This window comes from Gavia stellata, chromosome 5 (genome assembly GCF_030936135.1).
Source record: "Gavia stellata isolate bGavSte3 chromosome 5, bGavSte3.hap2, whole genome shotgun sequence".
NCBI lineage: Eukaryota > Metazoa > Chordata > Aves > Gaviiformes > Gaviidae > Gavia > Gavia stellata.
The window spans coordinates 36698126-36714210 of NC_082598.1; the positions used below are offsets into that span (position 1 = coordinate 36698126).

The 16085-nt window shown below is 47.1% G+C and overlaps 1 protein-coding gene across 1 annotated transcript in view; it reads left to right on the plus strand.

Annotated features, from left to right (window-relative positions):
* Positions 1-7421: 7421 nt before the first annotated feature.
* IRF2 (interferon regulatory factor 2) overlaps positions 7422-16085 on the plus strand; it is a 43538-nt gene continuing 34874 nt past the window's right edge. Inside the window, exon 1 of the mRNA XM_059817802.1 lies at positions 7422-7622. The gene's annotated coding sequence lies outside the window, so the exon portion shown is untranslated. The remainder of the gene's footprint in view (positions 7623-16085) is intronic.

Sequence of the window (16085 nt, forward strand, 5' to 3'; positions counted from 1 at the left end):
ATCTCTCTGCAACCTCCTTTCAGGTAGTTGTAGAGAGCCATGAGGTCTCCCCTCAGCCTCCTCTTCTCCAGACTGAACAACCCCAGTTCCCTCAGCCGCTCCCCATCAGACTTGTGCTCCAGACCCCTCACCAGCTTCGTCGCCCTTCTCTGGACACGCTCCAGCACCTCAATGTCCTTCTTGTAGTGAGGGGCCCAAAACTGAACACAGGATTCGAGGTGCGGCCTCACCAGCACCGAGTACAGGGGCACGATCACCTCCCTGCTCCTGCTGGCCACACCATTTCTGATACAGGCCAGGATGCCGTTGGCCTTCTTGGCCACCTGGGCACACTGCTGGCTCATATTCAGCCGGCTGTTGGTCAACACCCCCAGGTCCTTTTCTGCCAGGCAGCTTTCCAGACACTCGTCCCCAAGCCTGTAGCGTTGCATGGGGTTGTTGTGGCCAAAGTGTAGAACCCGGCACTTGGCCTTATTGAACTTCATCCGGTTGGCCTCAGCCCATCGATCCAGCCTGTCCAGATCCCTCTGCAGAGCCTTCCTACCCTCAAGCAGATCAACACTCCCACCCAACTTGGTGTCATCTGCGAACTTGCTGAGGGAGCACTCAATCCCCTCATCCCGATCATCGATAAATACATTAAACAAGACCGGCCCCAAAACTGAGCCCTGGGGGACTCCGCTTGTGACCGGCTGCCAGCTGGATTTCACCCCATTCACCACAACTCTCTGGGCTCGGCCGTCCAGCCAGTTTTTAACCCAGCGAAGAGTGTACCTGTCTAAGCCATGAGTCGCCAGCTTCTCCAGGAGAATACTGTGGGGGACAGTATCGAAGGCTTTGCTGAAGTCCAGGTAGACAACACCCACAGCCTTCCCCTCATCCATTAGGCAGGTCACCCGGTCATAGAAGGAGATCAGGTTGGTCAAGCAGGACCTGCCTTTCATGAACCCGTGCTGGCTGGGCCTGATCCCTTGGTTATCCTGCACGTGTCCCGTGAGCGCCCTCACTGCCTGGTTTGACAGCAGGAGATCCCCGGAGCAGGAACCCCCCTTATTGGCACCTCTCTGCCTCTGCCACCCTCGAAGGGGTTGGTGAGGTGGCCACATCCCAGCACGTCCTGCCTCTCCTCCTGAGCTGGGCAACAGTCCCTGCCGACTGCCATTGCCCAGCACAGGGGAGCGCTGCCTTGGACCACGGGAGGCGGGGATGGGAGGTGGGATTGCTGGTTCACCCATGCGGGCGCATCCGCCGGGTGATGCCCAGAGCAGCCTGGGGAAGGTCCTATGGGTGGGTCGGCTCCCTCTGTCCTCCCATCCTCCAGCTCCAGAGGGGAGGAAAACAGCCCTAGCACAGGGTGGGACTTTTCTCCCCACCTAGGCCATGGGACCTTGGCAGGATTTGCAGAAGAGCATCGTCTGCTTCAGATGCTGATTGATGGGGGAATGTGCCTAGTGAGTATTTCTGCAACGAGTGTCCCTGGAAAGGATTCTTTATATGTGAAAATCCACTACAAACAGAAAGTGAAAAGAGAAAAAAGTCCCTTCTCCCTCAACAAAGAGAATTGACCTTATTTAAATAATAAATAAGTTTTGAATTAATAAATCAAAGCCTGTGTTTACACATGATGTGAAGCAAAGCTCTTAATACCTCATTATTATCCAGAAGAAAAAGTATTTGTTCTGCATTGTCAAGCCAATAGGTGATAAATCACTTATCTTTTTATTCCACCTCAGTTTCACTGGGAAAATTGCCATAAAAGCTTCCACTTCAGCGAAACACTCTATTAAAGCAGGACTAAGCAGGATCACTTTCAGGTAGGATCTGCTGAAGCAGCCTGGCTCCTGTCCAGGTTTTCTCTGCCAAGCTCCACTCCAGCCCTGAAATGTCAAGATGCTGTACATGTTTTTAAAGGACTGCTTTCCTCCCTAAAATTTGCTGTGAAGGCCAAGAGATGTGAGTAACTATAACCGTCTCACAATGCTGGTGTTAGGCAAATTTCTTGTTCCCTCTCTTTTCTCCTGCTAAAGAAAATGAACTGTGTACAGCAGCTGAACTGGCAGAGCGATGGGCTGAAGTACCGCAGCCAAATAAAAGCAGTGACAAGTAAAATGAATAGGCACTTTAGCCCTTAGTGGTGTTATGCTCTGTTGTACGTATGTTGTTGGCTCAGAAGACAGGCTCTCCCTACCTACCTGTCGTCCTGAAGCACCTGGGTGCAGCCAGACCAATACGATTGGGAAGGTATAAAATTCCTTAGTAGAAAAGATGTCTGTTGTGGGTTATTATTTTCTCTCTCAGCTCTTTCTGACCGAATTCGCTAAGGGCTGGATAAAGCAGCACCTTAATGAGGACACTTGCCTTTACTGAAAGTGTAAGAGGCTTTGAGTTGCGATGGAAAAGTTTTATTTTGCTGGCTGGAGAAGTTGCTGTTCAGAGATCTGGTCTGAGCAAATAGATTTTTCCATCCTGGAAGAGTTTTCTGTAATTATTACTTTAATTATTACCAATAAAAACAAAGCAACACTCCCACCATCTAAATTCTTAGCAATCAGAAGACCAGCACAGCTGGAGTATGAGAGCTTAGAAGTACTCGCTAATTTAGACACCCTGTTAAGCCTCTCAAGGGTAGGTCTCCCCGCTGGCATAACCCACGCGAAGACAAAGACATTATCCCAGGGACGGATTTGCTCTGAAATGCGTTGAGGAAATTCCCTCTTTGTGCTGTGAATAGCGTTGGGGTGGTGCTGCTGGCGTAGTATTGCTGTGGGTCCCTGTCGGGGCCGGACGGGAGTCCCTCGGGCCATGCTTCTGTCCCCTGAGATGATATGGCCGAACCCCACCAGGAACGGGCAGGGGTCCACATCCCATGGAAGCAGCCTGAGCAAGCTACACGCCACCCTGCAGGCATCAGAGCGGGAAAGAAAAGGAGGAAAGACCACAAAATGTTGAATTAAAGAACCTGGGCAAAACGAAGGCAAAGAGGGTGAGCCAGGAGGCTCTCCCCATCCGCGCTCCTGCGTGCACGTGTAACTTCAGGCGTGTGAAGACTCTGAACTCGAGAGGAATTGCTCATGTCCTTGCGTTTAAGAGCATATTTGCTCAATTGGGACTTAAGTGAGTTATTTTTTTCCCCTGGATGTTGGGTAAAGAAGAAGAGACCCAGCTGTATCTCCAGAGCTCCACCTGCGACGGCTTGCAGACGCTTCCTCATGGCCACTGCTCTGCCCGTCCCCTTTCCCATGCCAAGGCTGGGGTCACAGCAAAAGCAACAAAGGAGCAACAAGCTTTAGTTTCTATTCATTTTAACAGGACCATAAATACTTTTAGAACACTGCAGAAACACCAAAGACCAGACAGTCCTTTTATTTACAACACTATAAACACAAAATAAATCAAACAAAAAACCCCCTCCAACGAATAAAACTGATTTAAGAGGAGAAGCGAATTACGAGTTGTTAAAGTGTTAGCCAACATTTTTTCCATTATACTTAGGGTGATTATTTGTGTTACAGTAATATGCAAATACTTTAAGTTCTTAACTATAATCAGAAATCTCGTGTTTTGTTTGGGTTTTTTTTTGTAAGAAAGGTGCCGTTACTATGTAGTATCTAAAAACATCAGTGCTACAGATCACATCAGCATTAGAATGTTTTTTGCAGGACAAATGAAAATTGAAAATAAATTTCACCGTGCATCCTGATTACAAATGCGTGTAGGTACTCAGGAAGATGTGGGTAATACTGTTAAAGTAAGAATCACAGTACTCTTGCAACTGATTTATTTTCTTGATAAGCACTGGCCTGTAATGCAAATTACCAACATGGTTTCTGCTGGAGACCTTTCCTACTTTTAGCGTACCAGAAAAGTAAACAAGTCAGCTGTGTGTGAGTACGTAAGCTTGGGGCCCAAATCCGTGACAGAATTCAAGTACTCCAATTCTACAGATAAAAAGGCATGATGCCTGTAACAGTGGTTTTAAGAACCAAAATGATGGTATAGTCAAATCCACTTAAAGACAGTGTGAAGCCCCACAACAACAACGAAAAGAGAAAATTTCATAAATATTATTAAACTTTTCAAAAATATTATTAAACTTTAAAAATAAGCTGGATGGCTTATTTACCTTCTGGAACTTAAAGGGTTCCCATTTTCAAGTTTTTTCTCACAGAAATGAAGGCCAGGCCAGAATAGTGACTCTTTTGTGAAGGGAAGGTGGGATGCTAATGGAAACAACAGATTCCAGTAGCCGGATCTCTAAGGAAGGTGATTAAAAGAGTAAGTTGCAAACTTTGGCAATTTTGCAGAGAAAAGGCTGTGCATATTTGATGCTTCTGGGTTAAATTTTCTGATTTTAAAGCTGCCAGGTCTTACTGAAACAGCAAAGTCATGCAAGGTAAAAGTCTCTCGTTGGAGGGAATGAGTCACCACCGAAAGTTAAGTTTAGAAAACAAAAGCTGCTCATTCCCATTACCTTTCAACATCAGAAAAAGAATCACAACAGAAGATTTAACTTCTGGTATGTCCTGTGAACTTGTGATGCTAGCAGACCTGGAAGGAAATACCTTTATTAATGCCTTGAATGCTCCCCATCAAGATCCTCCAACGGCCCATTGAGATCAGCTGCAGGTGGTGGGAAGGAATGGCAAGAGCGAGTTGCAAATTCCGGTCAATGGTTTGGCTAGTGTTCCTCAAGGAAGCCAACTGTGTTTTATTTGACCAAAACCAATTAATGTCATTCACGGCATTGCCACTTTGTGAATAAGCAGTCCTCTGAGTGTGATATTAAATTATTGATGTGATGGTAAGCATTTTTTCCCCACAATATCTGCTGGTACATAAACTACAGTCTTTTTCACGGCTGGCTCATTCTGTAAACAAATTAAAAGCACATACTAGAAACGACAACAGCCACGGACCATTGCAAAAGCCAGCCCCAGATGCTCTTCCCTTTGCTCTCCAGGAGGTGTTGGCGTCTTTACATTTAATAGCACCTCATGGGGTTTTTTTCTTCTGTGAACGTGTATGGATGCTTTTTTGGATCTCCTGTGAACTTTCTCTACTCATGACTGTGTATTCTCTCTCCTCTGACTGTTTTCTGTTGGTTATCACTTCTCCACCCTAAATAATCCTGATCACTTGAATCCTCGAATCACTCTAACATCGAGGTCGCTCCATATTTTTAGTTATCTTTGTTGCTCTTCTCTGGATCTTTGCCATTTGTTACGCACGGGCCAGAGCGGCCAGCGGCAGGCATGCTGCAGCCCTCCCCGTGCTCTCCACTGTGCTCTGTCGTGGCACGTCCCACCAGCTTTGCGACAGTTTCCGAGGGCTGAACCGATCCTTCCATGGAGTTATTACGACTGCAAGATCTTATTTCTGAGTGGGAACAAGTCAGTTAGAAATTTCTCGCTTTCAATCACTTTACTGCTCTCTAATCACACCTGGCATAGTAACCGCCTCCATCCTGGTCAGACAGTCAGTAATACCATCTTAATACTACCGTTTTCCTAGTTAGACCCTAAGTCTATAAAAATTTGGCTTTAGTTGCTGGAGTTAGCTGATTTGACTCATTCTTTCGGCACGGAGTGTGTAGCCCCTGTCCCTCCAGCCACAGCCTAGTCTGACCCTCCTGTACAAGCTGTGTCCTGTCACTACCGTGTCCTGCTGATCATCTCGTCTCCCTGCACATCTACTCAGTCAACATGCCAGTTCAAAGCCAGGCGTCCCAGGTCCTTCATGCCGCTTCGGCTTCGTGGAAATCAGTCCCTCTGGTGTTTTCTCTTCTGGAAGTATCTGCCATGTGAACATGACCCTTCCTCGCTGCTTTCGCAGCTGCTCCGGGGACCTGTGTCCCTCCCCATCAGTGTGGACCTGTCCATCCTGCTGCGAGTGTTTCTGGAGAAGTTTTGCAGGAGATGCTTGATTTTGCCATCCTGCCTGCCACCCTAGATCTTGCTTCCAAAACCTCTCCCTTGCCCTTTCCTACTTCACCAGCGCACACATGGAACACAGCCGGCTAGGCCCCAGTGTTTTTTGGGAGGCAGTGGATTCCTGACATCCATGGGTCCCTTCCAACCTGAGTTACTCTGTGGTTATGTTCTCCCCAGCGCAAGGAGAGCACTTTCCAAAACAGGAGGACTTGCCACCCAGAGGGGCGGCCTCCCCACCCCGTCGCTAGGTCGGTGTCCTCTGCATGTCCAGGGCTGCCACCGCAGAGGGTCCTTGCAGCACCCGGCACTTGGGGATCGCCTCCCTCTTCATTTGCCGTCCTGCAGGAGAGCAGACCGCTCCTTAACCATCCCCCTGTGACACCCCCTGCACAACCCCTCGTGTCCCAGCATTCCTCCCACCGCCGGTGGCTGTGCACCACGTATCCACGCGTGTAGCTATACTGCTTGCTTACCTGAATGTATGTATGTATGTGCATACAGAGAACATACCTATGGATATGCGTGCACGTGAGAGAGATGTGTACACCTCTCTCTCTATATATATACAACCTTTTGTAATGACTACATTTCATATCTCCCCCAGTCCCCCGGCGCCTGGGGCCTTTCCTTCATCACCTACGGGTAAGGCTAGGAATGACACAGCGCAACCTCTCCTCAGTCAATTTTATACGCTGTGGTTTGCATAGGGATTATCTGAATTCTGCAGAACACCCTTGGTCTCCACAGGGACTCCACGGCCAACGGCAGGTTCCAAAAACTGTTGGAATCCAAGAGCTTTCTCTTGAAGTAACCCAGCTGCTTGAGACTCGTTGGGTTCAAAGGGCCTGGTCTGAAATTGTCCTCCTTGTAGGACTGTGACATAGTCCTTTTTCAAAGGCAGTGACAGTGCCAGCACGCGCATGTACCGGGCCGGGACCGCTACTCCCACCTCAGCAGAGGGGAAGATAAGCAGGGAGCGGTGCCGCTGGTGCTGGAGGAGCCGAGCTGCAGGGATGCCCCCAAGGTCTGGGGAGAGCCTGCTCTGAGCCATGGGCTTGCGCACCCCCGGAGTGGGGCTGACCTCCCCCCCACCTTATTTAGGGCCGGGCGTGGGAGTTATTTCAGTATCAAGTCAAGGTATAGAAGAAACTGTAAGATTTGCCCATGCGACTCAGACCTTGAATTAAAAATATTTAGAGATGCTGTAGGAGCCGACGGCCCTATAGCAGCACCCGAGAACCTTTCGTCCTGAAATCCCCCCCCCCGAAACGTTCGACCGGTTCCCCGGGATGAACGGGGCGCGGGGGTTCGGGGAGGAAGGGTCTAACCGGGACAACGGGCTGCGGGGGTCGGGGCGGGGGGAAGCGCCGTGCCGTGCCGTGCCGCGCCGTGCCGCGGCGGTGACGGGCGCAGCGCGCTTCCGCGCCCGCCGCCGCAGCCCTGCCCCCGCCGCCTGCGCGGCCGGCCCGGCCCGGCGGAGAGGCGGGGGGATTTCCAAGCGCCGGCGGCCTCGCCGCTTCCTCTCCTTGTTTTGCTTTCGGTCTGGACCTTTCCGCGCCCGGGCGGCGGCAGTTAACTTTTAGTTTTGCTCCCGCGATTATTCAGCGCCTGTTTTCATTTCCATTTCGCGTCCCCTGGCAACGGCGGTAACCTTCAGGAATTATATAAGGGCCGCGGAAACGGGCCGGCAAGGTAATTTTCTAATTCTTTCGATTTTTAAAAATGTTTGAAGTAATTTTCCCTTTTCAGCGATTTTTCGCACTGCCGCTGTTTTCGCGTGCGGGGCGGCGGGGCTGCCGGGGAGATGCGCAGCGGTTTAAAAACAAAAGGTCGGTCTGCAGCCGCCGGGGCCGAGCCCGGTTCCGCCGCTGCACTGGGAGGGGGCATGGCGGGGGGGAGGGCGGCGGGTTGCGGCGGAGATGGGGGGGGGGGACCCGCCGCCTCCCGGTGGGGAGCTCCGGCGCGCAGACAAAGGCGGGGGCGTTGGATCTGGAGGGCCAGGGCGCGGCGCGCGCCGGGCCGGGGGGCCCCCCGCACTTGTTGCGGGCTTGGTGGCTGCCGGTGGCCCCGGTGGGGAAGGGCGGGGAGTGGCGGTGGCGCGGGCGGGCGGAGGGGCTGCGGGCGGGGGTCGCGCTGGGGGGGGCCGGGGGGGGGGGCGCTGCCCCCGCGGGTGCCCGGGGCCGCGCGGGGCGGGGGAGGGGCGGGCGCGGGGGGGGGGGGCGGGGCCTCTCTCCGCGCCCGCCCCGCGCCGCGGACGGTCCGTTACACAAGCGGCGGGGCGGTGCCTTCGCGCCTCGCCCGCCGCGGCCTCCGCCCCTACCCGTCGCCGACCGATCGCGTTAAGGCCTCCGGTGGCGGCTGAGGCGCCCCGGGGGGGTCCTGCCCCTGTGAGGGGACGGCAGCAGCGGTGAGGAGGGGTTGGCGCGAGAAGATGGAGCGGGGCCTGCGGGGCCGTGGGGCCGCCGCGGGTGGGTTCTGTGGGACCAGCGGAAGGAGGAAGTCCTGTGAAGTGCTGCACAGGGCGGGCCGCTGGTGGGCGGCGGTGTCTCCTCGCTCCTGTGCAGCAGGCCCTTCCGCCTCTGTACCTTAAAGTAAACACACCTCTAGAAAGCAAGGCATGTCTGCTCCCCCCCCAATATGGTCTGCATGAATCCAGCGTTAACAGGTGCATCGCTGGACACTTAACAGCCCCGTTCCGGTTTTCTCAGGAGTAGCCTCTTCACTGTGGGCGCGGGCAGCGTTGCCGCGTCGCGGCGTCTCGTTGCATGGCGGTTTGCGGAGCGCTGTCCTGCTCCACGCCAGCGAGCGGAGGGCCAAGCCCTGGACCTCTTCCCCCGGAGGAAATTTGTGAACAGGGGTTTTGTTTGTGTGTAGCGCGGAGGGTCAAATTCCAAGCGTCCCGCAACGTCTGGGGTCCAAGCTGCAAGCGCTTGAACTGGATCCCTCAGCCCGGGTTCCCAGAGATTTTAGGTCTTCAATTCCCATTTTGATTAGCATGAGCACCTAAACAGCAGGGTATTTGAGGCTTATTTATTTAGACACGGGGCACAGGTAAAGGAATTTCAGAGCGCAGAACTTCGCTCCCAGTTAGTGTATGGTTATAGTTTATAGCCCAGCTTACCATGCTAAGATCTTGTAGACGGCACTTTCTTGAATGTAGGAGCAGTTGTAAACTACAGCCTCAGTTTTGGGAGATGAAGTGCTGCATGTTTATAGTTACTTTATTTAAGTCTTAATGGGTTTGCACATAATACCTTCGCAGAATGCCTGTGTTAGTACCATAAAAAGGGAGTTGAGCGGAGCAGCAACATTTAAATTCACCCTAATACGGAAACAGTGACATAATTATAAAAGTAGCAGAACTGATTTGTGAGGCGGGTGATTTCCATCTGAATCGCAATCTTTCCATGCCACCAGCCCCTTCAGAGACATCACTGTCCTTCTCTGGCCCCTGTTGGTAATGTCCCACAGGGGAATTACTTCATATGCCCCTTGTATGCAGCGATTCCTTTTCACTGATAAATGGTGGTGGAAGGTCTGAGAGCACGCATTCCTTTGACATGGTATTGCTTTGTCACAGTCACGTGCAGCCACGCTGCAGTTCTTCAGCTAGGTACAGGCATGGCGAGGTGGCGGTCCACAGGCACCGGTGGTATCCCTCTGAGGCTGGGGGTCCCAGCTAGTCGGCAGATGTAGTTAGAGCCATCAGCCATTATATTTGACATACGTGTCGTTGCAGTGCCACAGGGTTACTTGCTGACTACAAAAGTGGCACATCTCAGAAGATGTCAAATCAGTCTCTTGAGTTGTTCGTCACAGACCATGTTACATGGAAAGGGGTAGCTAAGAGGTTTGAGAAGTAACGTACAGGCTGTTAGGAGGGGGGTTAAAACCCCAGTCTTCACTGCGTGGACATCTTTACTCTGACATGTGGGACCAGGTGGAGTTAAAGAGCGGCAGAGTCTTAATGCACAGTTCAGAAAATGATGCGGAAGAAAAGGAGCTAAGATTCAAGAAGAAATGCAAATATTTTTGGAGTAGAAAGAACCTACATTAGAAGAATGGGCTTTATGTAAATAAATTTGCAGCCAGGCTATGTATGCCTTAAATGAAAACGTGTATTTATTTATATATACTCTATATATATTAATATAAGTTTAAAAACCAAACAGTGGGGAAAAGCTGACAGGTGAAGAACATAAAGTTTGCCATGACACATCCTCTCTTGAAGAGGAGCATCATCCCCATGGTATTAAAACATCTCCGTTATAAAATACTTGGAATATCAGAAACTTCGTGGAAGCTCAGATATTGTAGAGACAGACTACAGATGGCATAGAGGGGACACAGTGGCTTGCATGTGCATGAAGTGGAATACTTTTTGTTAAAGAGGAAATAACTGTTTTGGGAAGTCACACAGGATCTCATGAATGGATGTTCTAAGCCGATATAGGAAGGGTAGAGATTAGGGCTATATGACTGCCCAACCAAGATGTTGACAATGACTGTCCTATGTTAGGGGAGAGTAGAGGAGCTACGGAAGTAGGAAATACAATGATAATGGGAGGCTTCAGTTCCTTCTACATAGATTATGTCATGCTCGAACATGAAATTTGGCCAGGTACTAACTTTTTAGATGCCAAAAAACCCTGCTTCCTAGGTGTAGCTTGTAAGGGTGCTCTGTGGGTAGCAACTCTGGACAAGGTCCTGGCCAGCAAGAATTAAGTTCAGAATTTCACGTTAAAAATGCCAGCCAGCTATGATGTGACAGTGATCGTAATATACTTAGACTCAATGTTGCTTCAGGAGCAGTAAAGCCAAGGGTTGTTGTGGCAGTGTTTCATTTTCCAAAGTAAATCTTCATAAAGCAAGGAGAAAAATGAATAAAATGGTGAGAGACAACCAAAAGTGTAAAATACTTGCAGGTGGCCTGTAATTCTTCAAAGACACTATAGTAAAGGCTCAGAGCTATTGCATGGCACCTGTCAGAAATACCAAAAAAGCTGAGCAGGCTGACAAGCAAAGTGAAGATGCTCAGTAGAAGTAAAAAGACATCTTTCAAAAAACTAAAGCTCTGTCTCCAAATGGGAAAGGTGGAAAAGAACATAAAATCTGTGTTAAACACAGTAAGGTAGGCCAAAAAGAGTAATGGAAAAAGTTGCTAAAGGCATGAAAACAATAAATCCTCTTTGCAATGCATCAAAAGCAGGAAGCCTGCTGATAAGTGTTCCATGCATAGAAGGAGTTCCCAAGGAAGATAAGTCATAGCAGAAGAGTGAAACAAATTCTTTGAGCCTTGCTTCACCAAGGAAGAGTTTAAGGAGATTCCCTTGCTAGAAGCTTCTTTTTTTAAGGGGTGAGCACGGAGGATTTCTCCCAAATTGAAGTGTCTGTAAGAGGGTATCAGAACAAACTGTTGAGGAGAAGGATGAAGTAGATGGCAGAGGTGATACTCGTTCATGAGTTTTGAAGGAACTTAAAATATGAAATGGCTGACACATTGCCTGTTGTGTGTAACTTGTTGTGTAGTCCTGCCTTGATCCTCCAGGAACAGAAGGTGACAAATAAGCTGTCAGTTTTACAAGGTTTTCTGGGGATACTGAGAACTCCAGGGTGGTGGTTTTTATTTGCTTGTTTGCTAGGGTTTAGTGAATGGGATTAGTGAACATGGGTATAAATGCGACACATTGACAAAGACTAGGCTTGACTTTTGTTGAGGAGGAGTTGTACGTCACAAGTCTTCTGGAGTTCTCTAAAGGCATTGCTGAGCTGTTAGTGAGGTCTGTTTGATACAGCCCTTCTTAAAGCAGGGCCAGTTTCAAAGTAGGATCAGATTGCTCCGGGTCATATGGTGATGCTCAATGAAAGGAGGTTGCCAGTTGTGTGTGTCCCCCCCCTGCCCTCGCCGGAGTCTGTCCAGGGTCTATGCTGCTCAACGGGTGGAGGAAGGGATAGGTGGTGATGTGACAAGTTTGCTGGTTGTCTTAACTCATTCAAAGCAGTAAAATCCCGAAGGCTGAACCGCAAAGGCTGCAGAAGGATCTCATATTGAAAGTCCAGATGTAAGTTTGCAAATGAAATTCAGTACAGACCAATGCACGTGGAAGGGAATGCAATCTTAACTTTCTGTACACAAGGATGAAGTTTTAACTGACTTTTCACTCGGGAAAAGATCATACAACACAGATAATCCTATGAAAAAATAAGCTCTGTGCCCAGAAGCGGCTAAGAAAGGAGAGGGCAGGTTAGGAATTATTAGGAAGGAGTAAAAAAAGAAACAGAAAACACTGTCATGCCACTATAAATCCATATTGCTCCCCTATCCTGGATAGTGTTAACAATTTCTGTTCCCCCATCTCAAAAACCATGAAAGTTGATGAGCTACAGAGAAGGGAATCGAAGACACTCAACGGTATGAAACAGCTTTTGTGAAAGAGTTGAGTAGCTTGGAAAAGAAGTGACTGAAGAGGCTGTGGGGATGTTCTTTAAAATCATTAGTGTCATGAAGAAAGTGAATAGGTAAGGGTACAGATAAGATAAACGTGACCCAAATAAAACAATTGGGAGGCAGCTTCGAAACAACAGGAGCTGTTTGTTTTGCGATACATAAATTGTGATGCTCATGGCCACTGCGCGTATGTCAGGAGTTTACGTGGGTTCACGGTGAATAGGCAGTCTGTGGGAGAGAAACTTGCTGTGCAGCTTAGCAGTCAGAACAGTTCAATATCAAATTTTGGGCACTGACTGCCCACAAAGAATTACTGCAGATGCTGATGAAGAATTATTTCTGAAAACTGCAAATAGAAACCTTCTCCACTGAGAAGCATAAGCTACGGTCCATTTGTAGATAACATAGAGAAGCAAGATAGTGTATTGCCCCTTGTTAATGTGAATCTTGTGGCATAAGAACTTACAAAATGTCCAGCAAAAAATGTTTCCATGATGATCCCGTTTAATCTGTGCTTGTAACCCTTGGACTTGTTAACTTGACGCGAGTTACAGTCAGGTTCAGTGCATCCTGTATGCATTTAGCATTGCATAGGAGTGGTACCCCAACAAAATTCCTCTGGTGTTTGCAGGATTGGAACCTCAACTTACATTTTGTGGATCTTATATTGAAAGTCACGGTCCATTTGTAGGTGAAGAAGTAAAACTATTCACGTGTTACTCTTTTTGTGGGACTCTTACTTATCTCTGTGACTCGTTCGTAAAGATTGCCCTTTTGAAATTCGATTCTTCAAAGGCCTACAATGATTGTGATATTGAGGGCATAGACCATAAGGTAGTGTTTACAGAAGTTTTATTATAGCTTATGCTGCTATAAACTGTGATTAGTATAAAACATTTTCTGGTTTGTCCTTTGAGATAACAAGTTCAAAATCAGAACAAAAAATAAGCAAGCCAAAAAGATTCTGGGTACAGTGAATGAGAACACCACATTTATTAAGTTGCATATTCCTCCTGTATGAATAATATTATGGAAAAAATCATTCAGTGTAATTAAGTAATTTCCCCTTCTTTTTTCAGAAGTTTTGTTGGAAATGTATTAAGGTTCTTCCTTGTATTGACTATGTGTGAACTCTTGGGTTAAGTTTAAAATAGATTAAAATAGCCAGTAAGAAAAACTGGAATCAACAATTAACAGTTATTAACAGTTAGTGGAAGGGAATGCATGTTAACAGTTAAGAGTTTAATGTCTGCAAATATATATGCACACATACATATCTACATATATATAAAAATATAAAATTAGATGTTCTGTATGTAGCATAAATAATATATCATACAGCACACATTTCTTATTGGTAGACTGTAAAACAGTTTTAAAACTTGCTCTTCCACTTAGTGCTGGGTATGTTTTCAATTTCTTGGAAGTTGATGAAAAATTACTGGTTTGTTGAATGAGCTAGGGAGAAAAGAAAGAAATGGTAAGCAGTAAAGTAATGTTTCGTTTCTTAATGTGTAATATACTGCAAGCCCGGCTTTGTGTACATTGAAATCTTCTGACCCCTTTGTTTGCTTGGGGGCAGATTGCAACAAATGTACAGCAGTCTTTAGTACAAGGCAGACATTTTATCTTGTTGCAGCTTGGACATAGGCATCCAGGAGCAAATCCGCCTGCATGTGGCATGTGGTTTCATCCAAGGTGCAGAATTACATTCTAACTTTAAATTATTTTAACATTCAATGGTTGCTCGCTTTCAAGATGAGCTTGGAAGTAATAATTTCCATATTCTTGGCCCTTGAAGAGTAGAGCAGGTTATGGTTTGGTAGTTTTTCAGCTAACCTTTACAGGTTTGGTTTGTAGCTCCCAGCATATCTGGTGTTAGGAATGGAGTTAAGGTGCGCAAAAGCAAAAGTGTTTCAATTTGTCCTTTAGTTTGAACTGCATGTGACAGTGGATGTTGTCTAACCATTTCCCTTTTGCTGTAAAATTATTTTAAGTACTTTTTGAAGACTTACATATAGCACAAAAGAAGGAAGGATTGCTTACAGGTTTTGTTTTAAAAAGTCTGAAGTGTGGTTAAGTTCTGCTTTTTGATGTGTATGGAGGGATAAATGTGACTTGAAGGGCTTGATGTGTGCACGGAAGACAAAGTCTGCACTGTAATATTCCTATTGATATTGGACATTGCTTGACAGCATTACAGGCAAACCTCTTACAGCTTCAGCTAAGCAAGATAATGCCTTAATTCTTTAATAAATTAAGGTAGCAGAAAGTTTAGGTCTTTATGTGCATTTCATGCATATGTATAACATGCATTTGGTGCATGATGTGGGCTTTTGTGCATTTGGTGCACTGGCTGCTCTTTTAAGGTGTTTTGTTGAATCGTGTAAATGTACTTTATAGGCAACTGAGAGATGAATCCAGTGGGAAATACTGAACTACTGAATTTAATTGGATGTGGCGTATAAATTTGTAAAATCAAAATCAAACAATCCCTCCACCAAAAGCATTCCAAAATTGTGACAGCTTCTTATGAAGCTTACCTAAAATAAAAATAATTCCACAGTAGGAAAAAAGGTGGGCTAGGAGACAAATAATTTTAAAACCACTGAAAGCTTTCCTGCAGGATCTCAAATCCCAACAGTGTTACATAAAAAAGATGAAAGCAAAACTTGAGGATAAAATTGAAACCAAATATAAACAAAAGCGAAACCGACTCCATTTGTTTTCATTTCCCAGTTGGCAAAAATGAAAGAATAAACACAGAGCAAAGAAGCATGAGAGCTGAACTTGAAAAAATATTTCAGTTTAATTATTTATATCATCTGTTGGTGAATTTGACTTCTTTATGACATCACTCCTTTAGCAGACTACACAGTAGGGAGCAGGAGTTGCTCTCCCTGGTTTATCCAGGTACCACTTTTCCCACCCAGTGGTCTGGGCGACAGCCCCGCAGTATGGGAAGCGGCATCTTCTTCAGTCACGGAAGTAACGTTTTGAAATGCTGTGGCAAACGCGTACAGAAAGTATAGTGGTGGTGATGACATCCAGTATGATGAAAACGAGTCATTCGGCTGGTAGGTGCGCATGAAACTTATTCATGTTGAGATGTGAATTGCTAATCGGATCAGGTATAAAATATGCAGTGGGGTTTTTTTGCCCCCCACCTTTGGGATCGTCCACTTAGATCTGGGTCAGATCAACAGTACCCAAAGATGTTATCTGATACCAGCTTTGCTGATGACATGAAATGACTGCAAATGGTTGCATTCCATTTCCACAGATCAGTCAGCAGCTAGAAGGTCATTTTTGACCTTGAGAACAAGCTGGTGAATTAGTCAAAAGATGGCCAAACACTGGGTGGCCGCAGAAGCTCAAATGAGTATCCTTCTGACACATAGAGACGCATGCTCCTGGGCTATATGGACAAAAAGGTTGGGTGCTGAGGAGAAGCTTGGACAATCATTGCTCTGGTGAAGCTGTACTAGGGTGAAATGAAATACTTTAATTCCAGAGGTCTCATTCTCACACCTTTGCAAACATTTGAGCATATCAAAACTAAATTCTTTGGATGCCGAAACCATTCTGGAGATTTGAGATTGGTGAGGAAAGCTGATGAAGACTAGCTCTGTTTAGTTTAATAATATTTATCCGGCTTAGATGAAAGATGAAGATGAGTTCAGCGGTCTCACTGTAGCTCAGTAGTA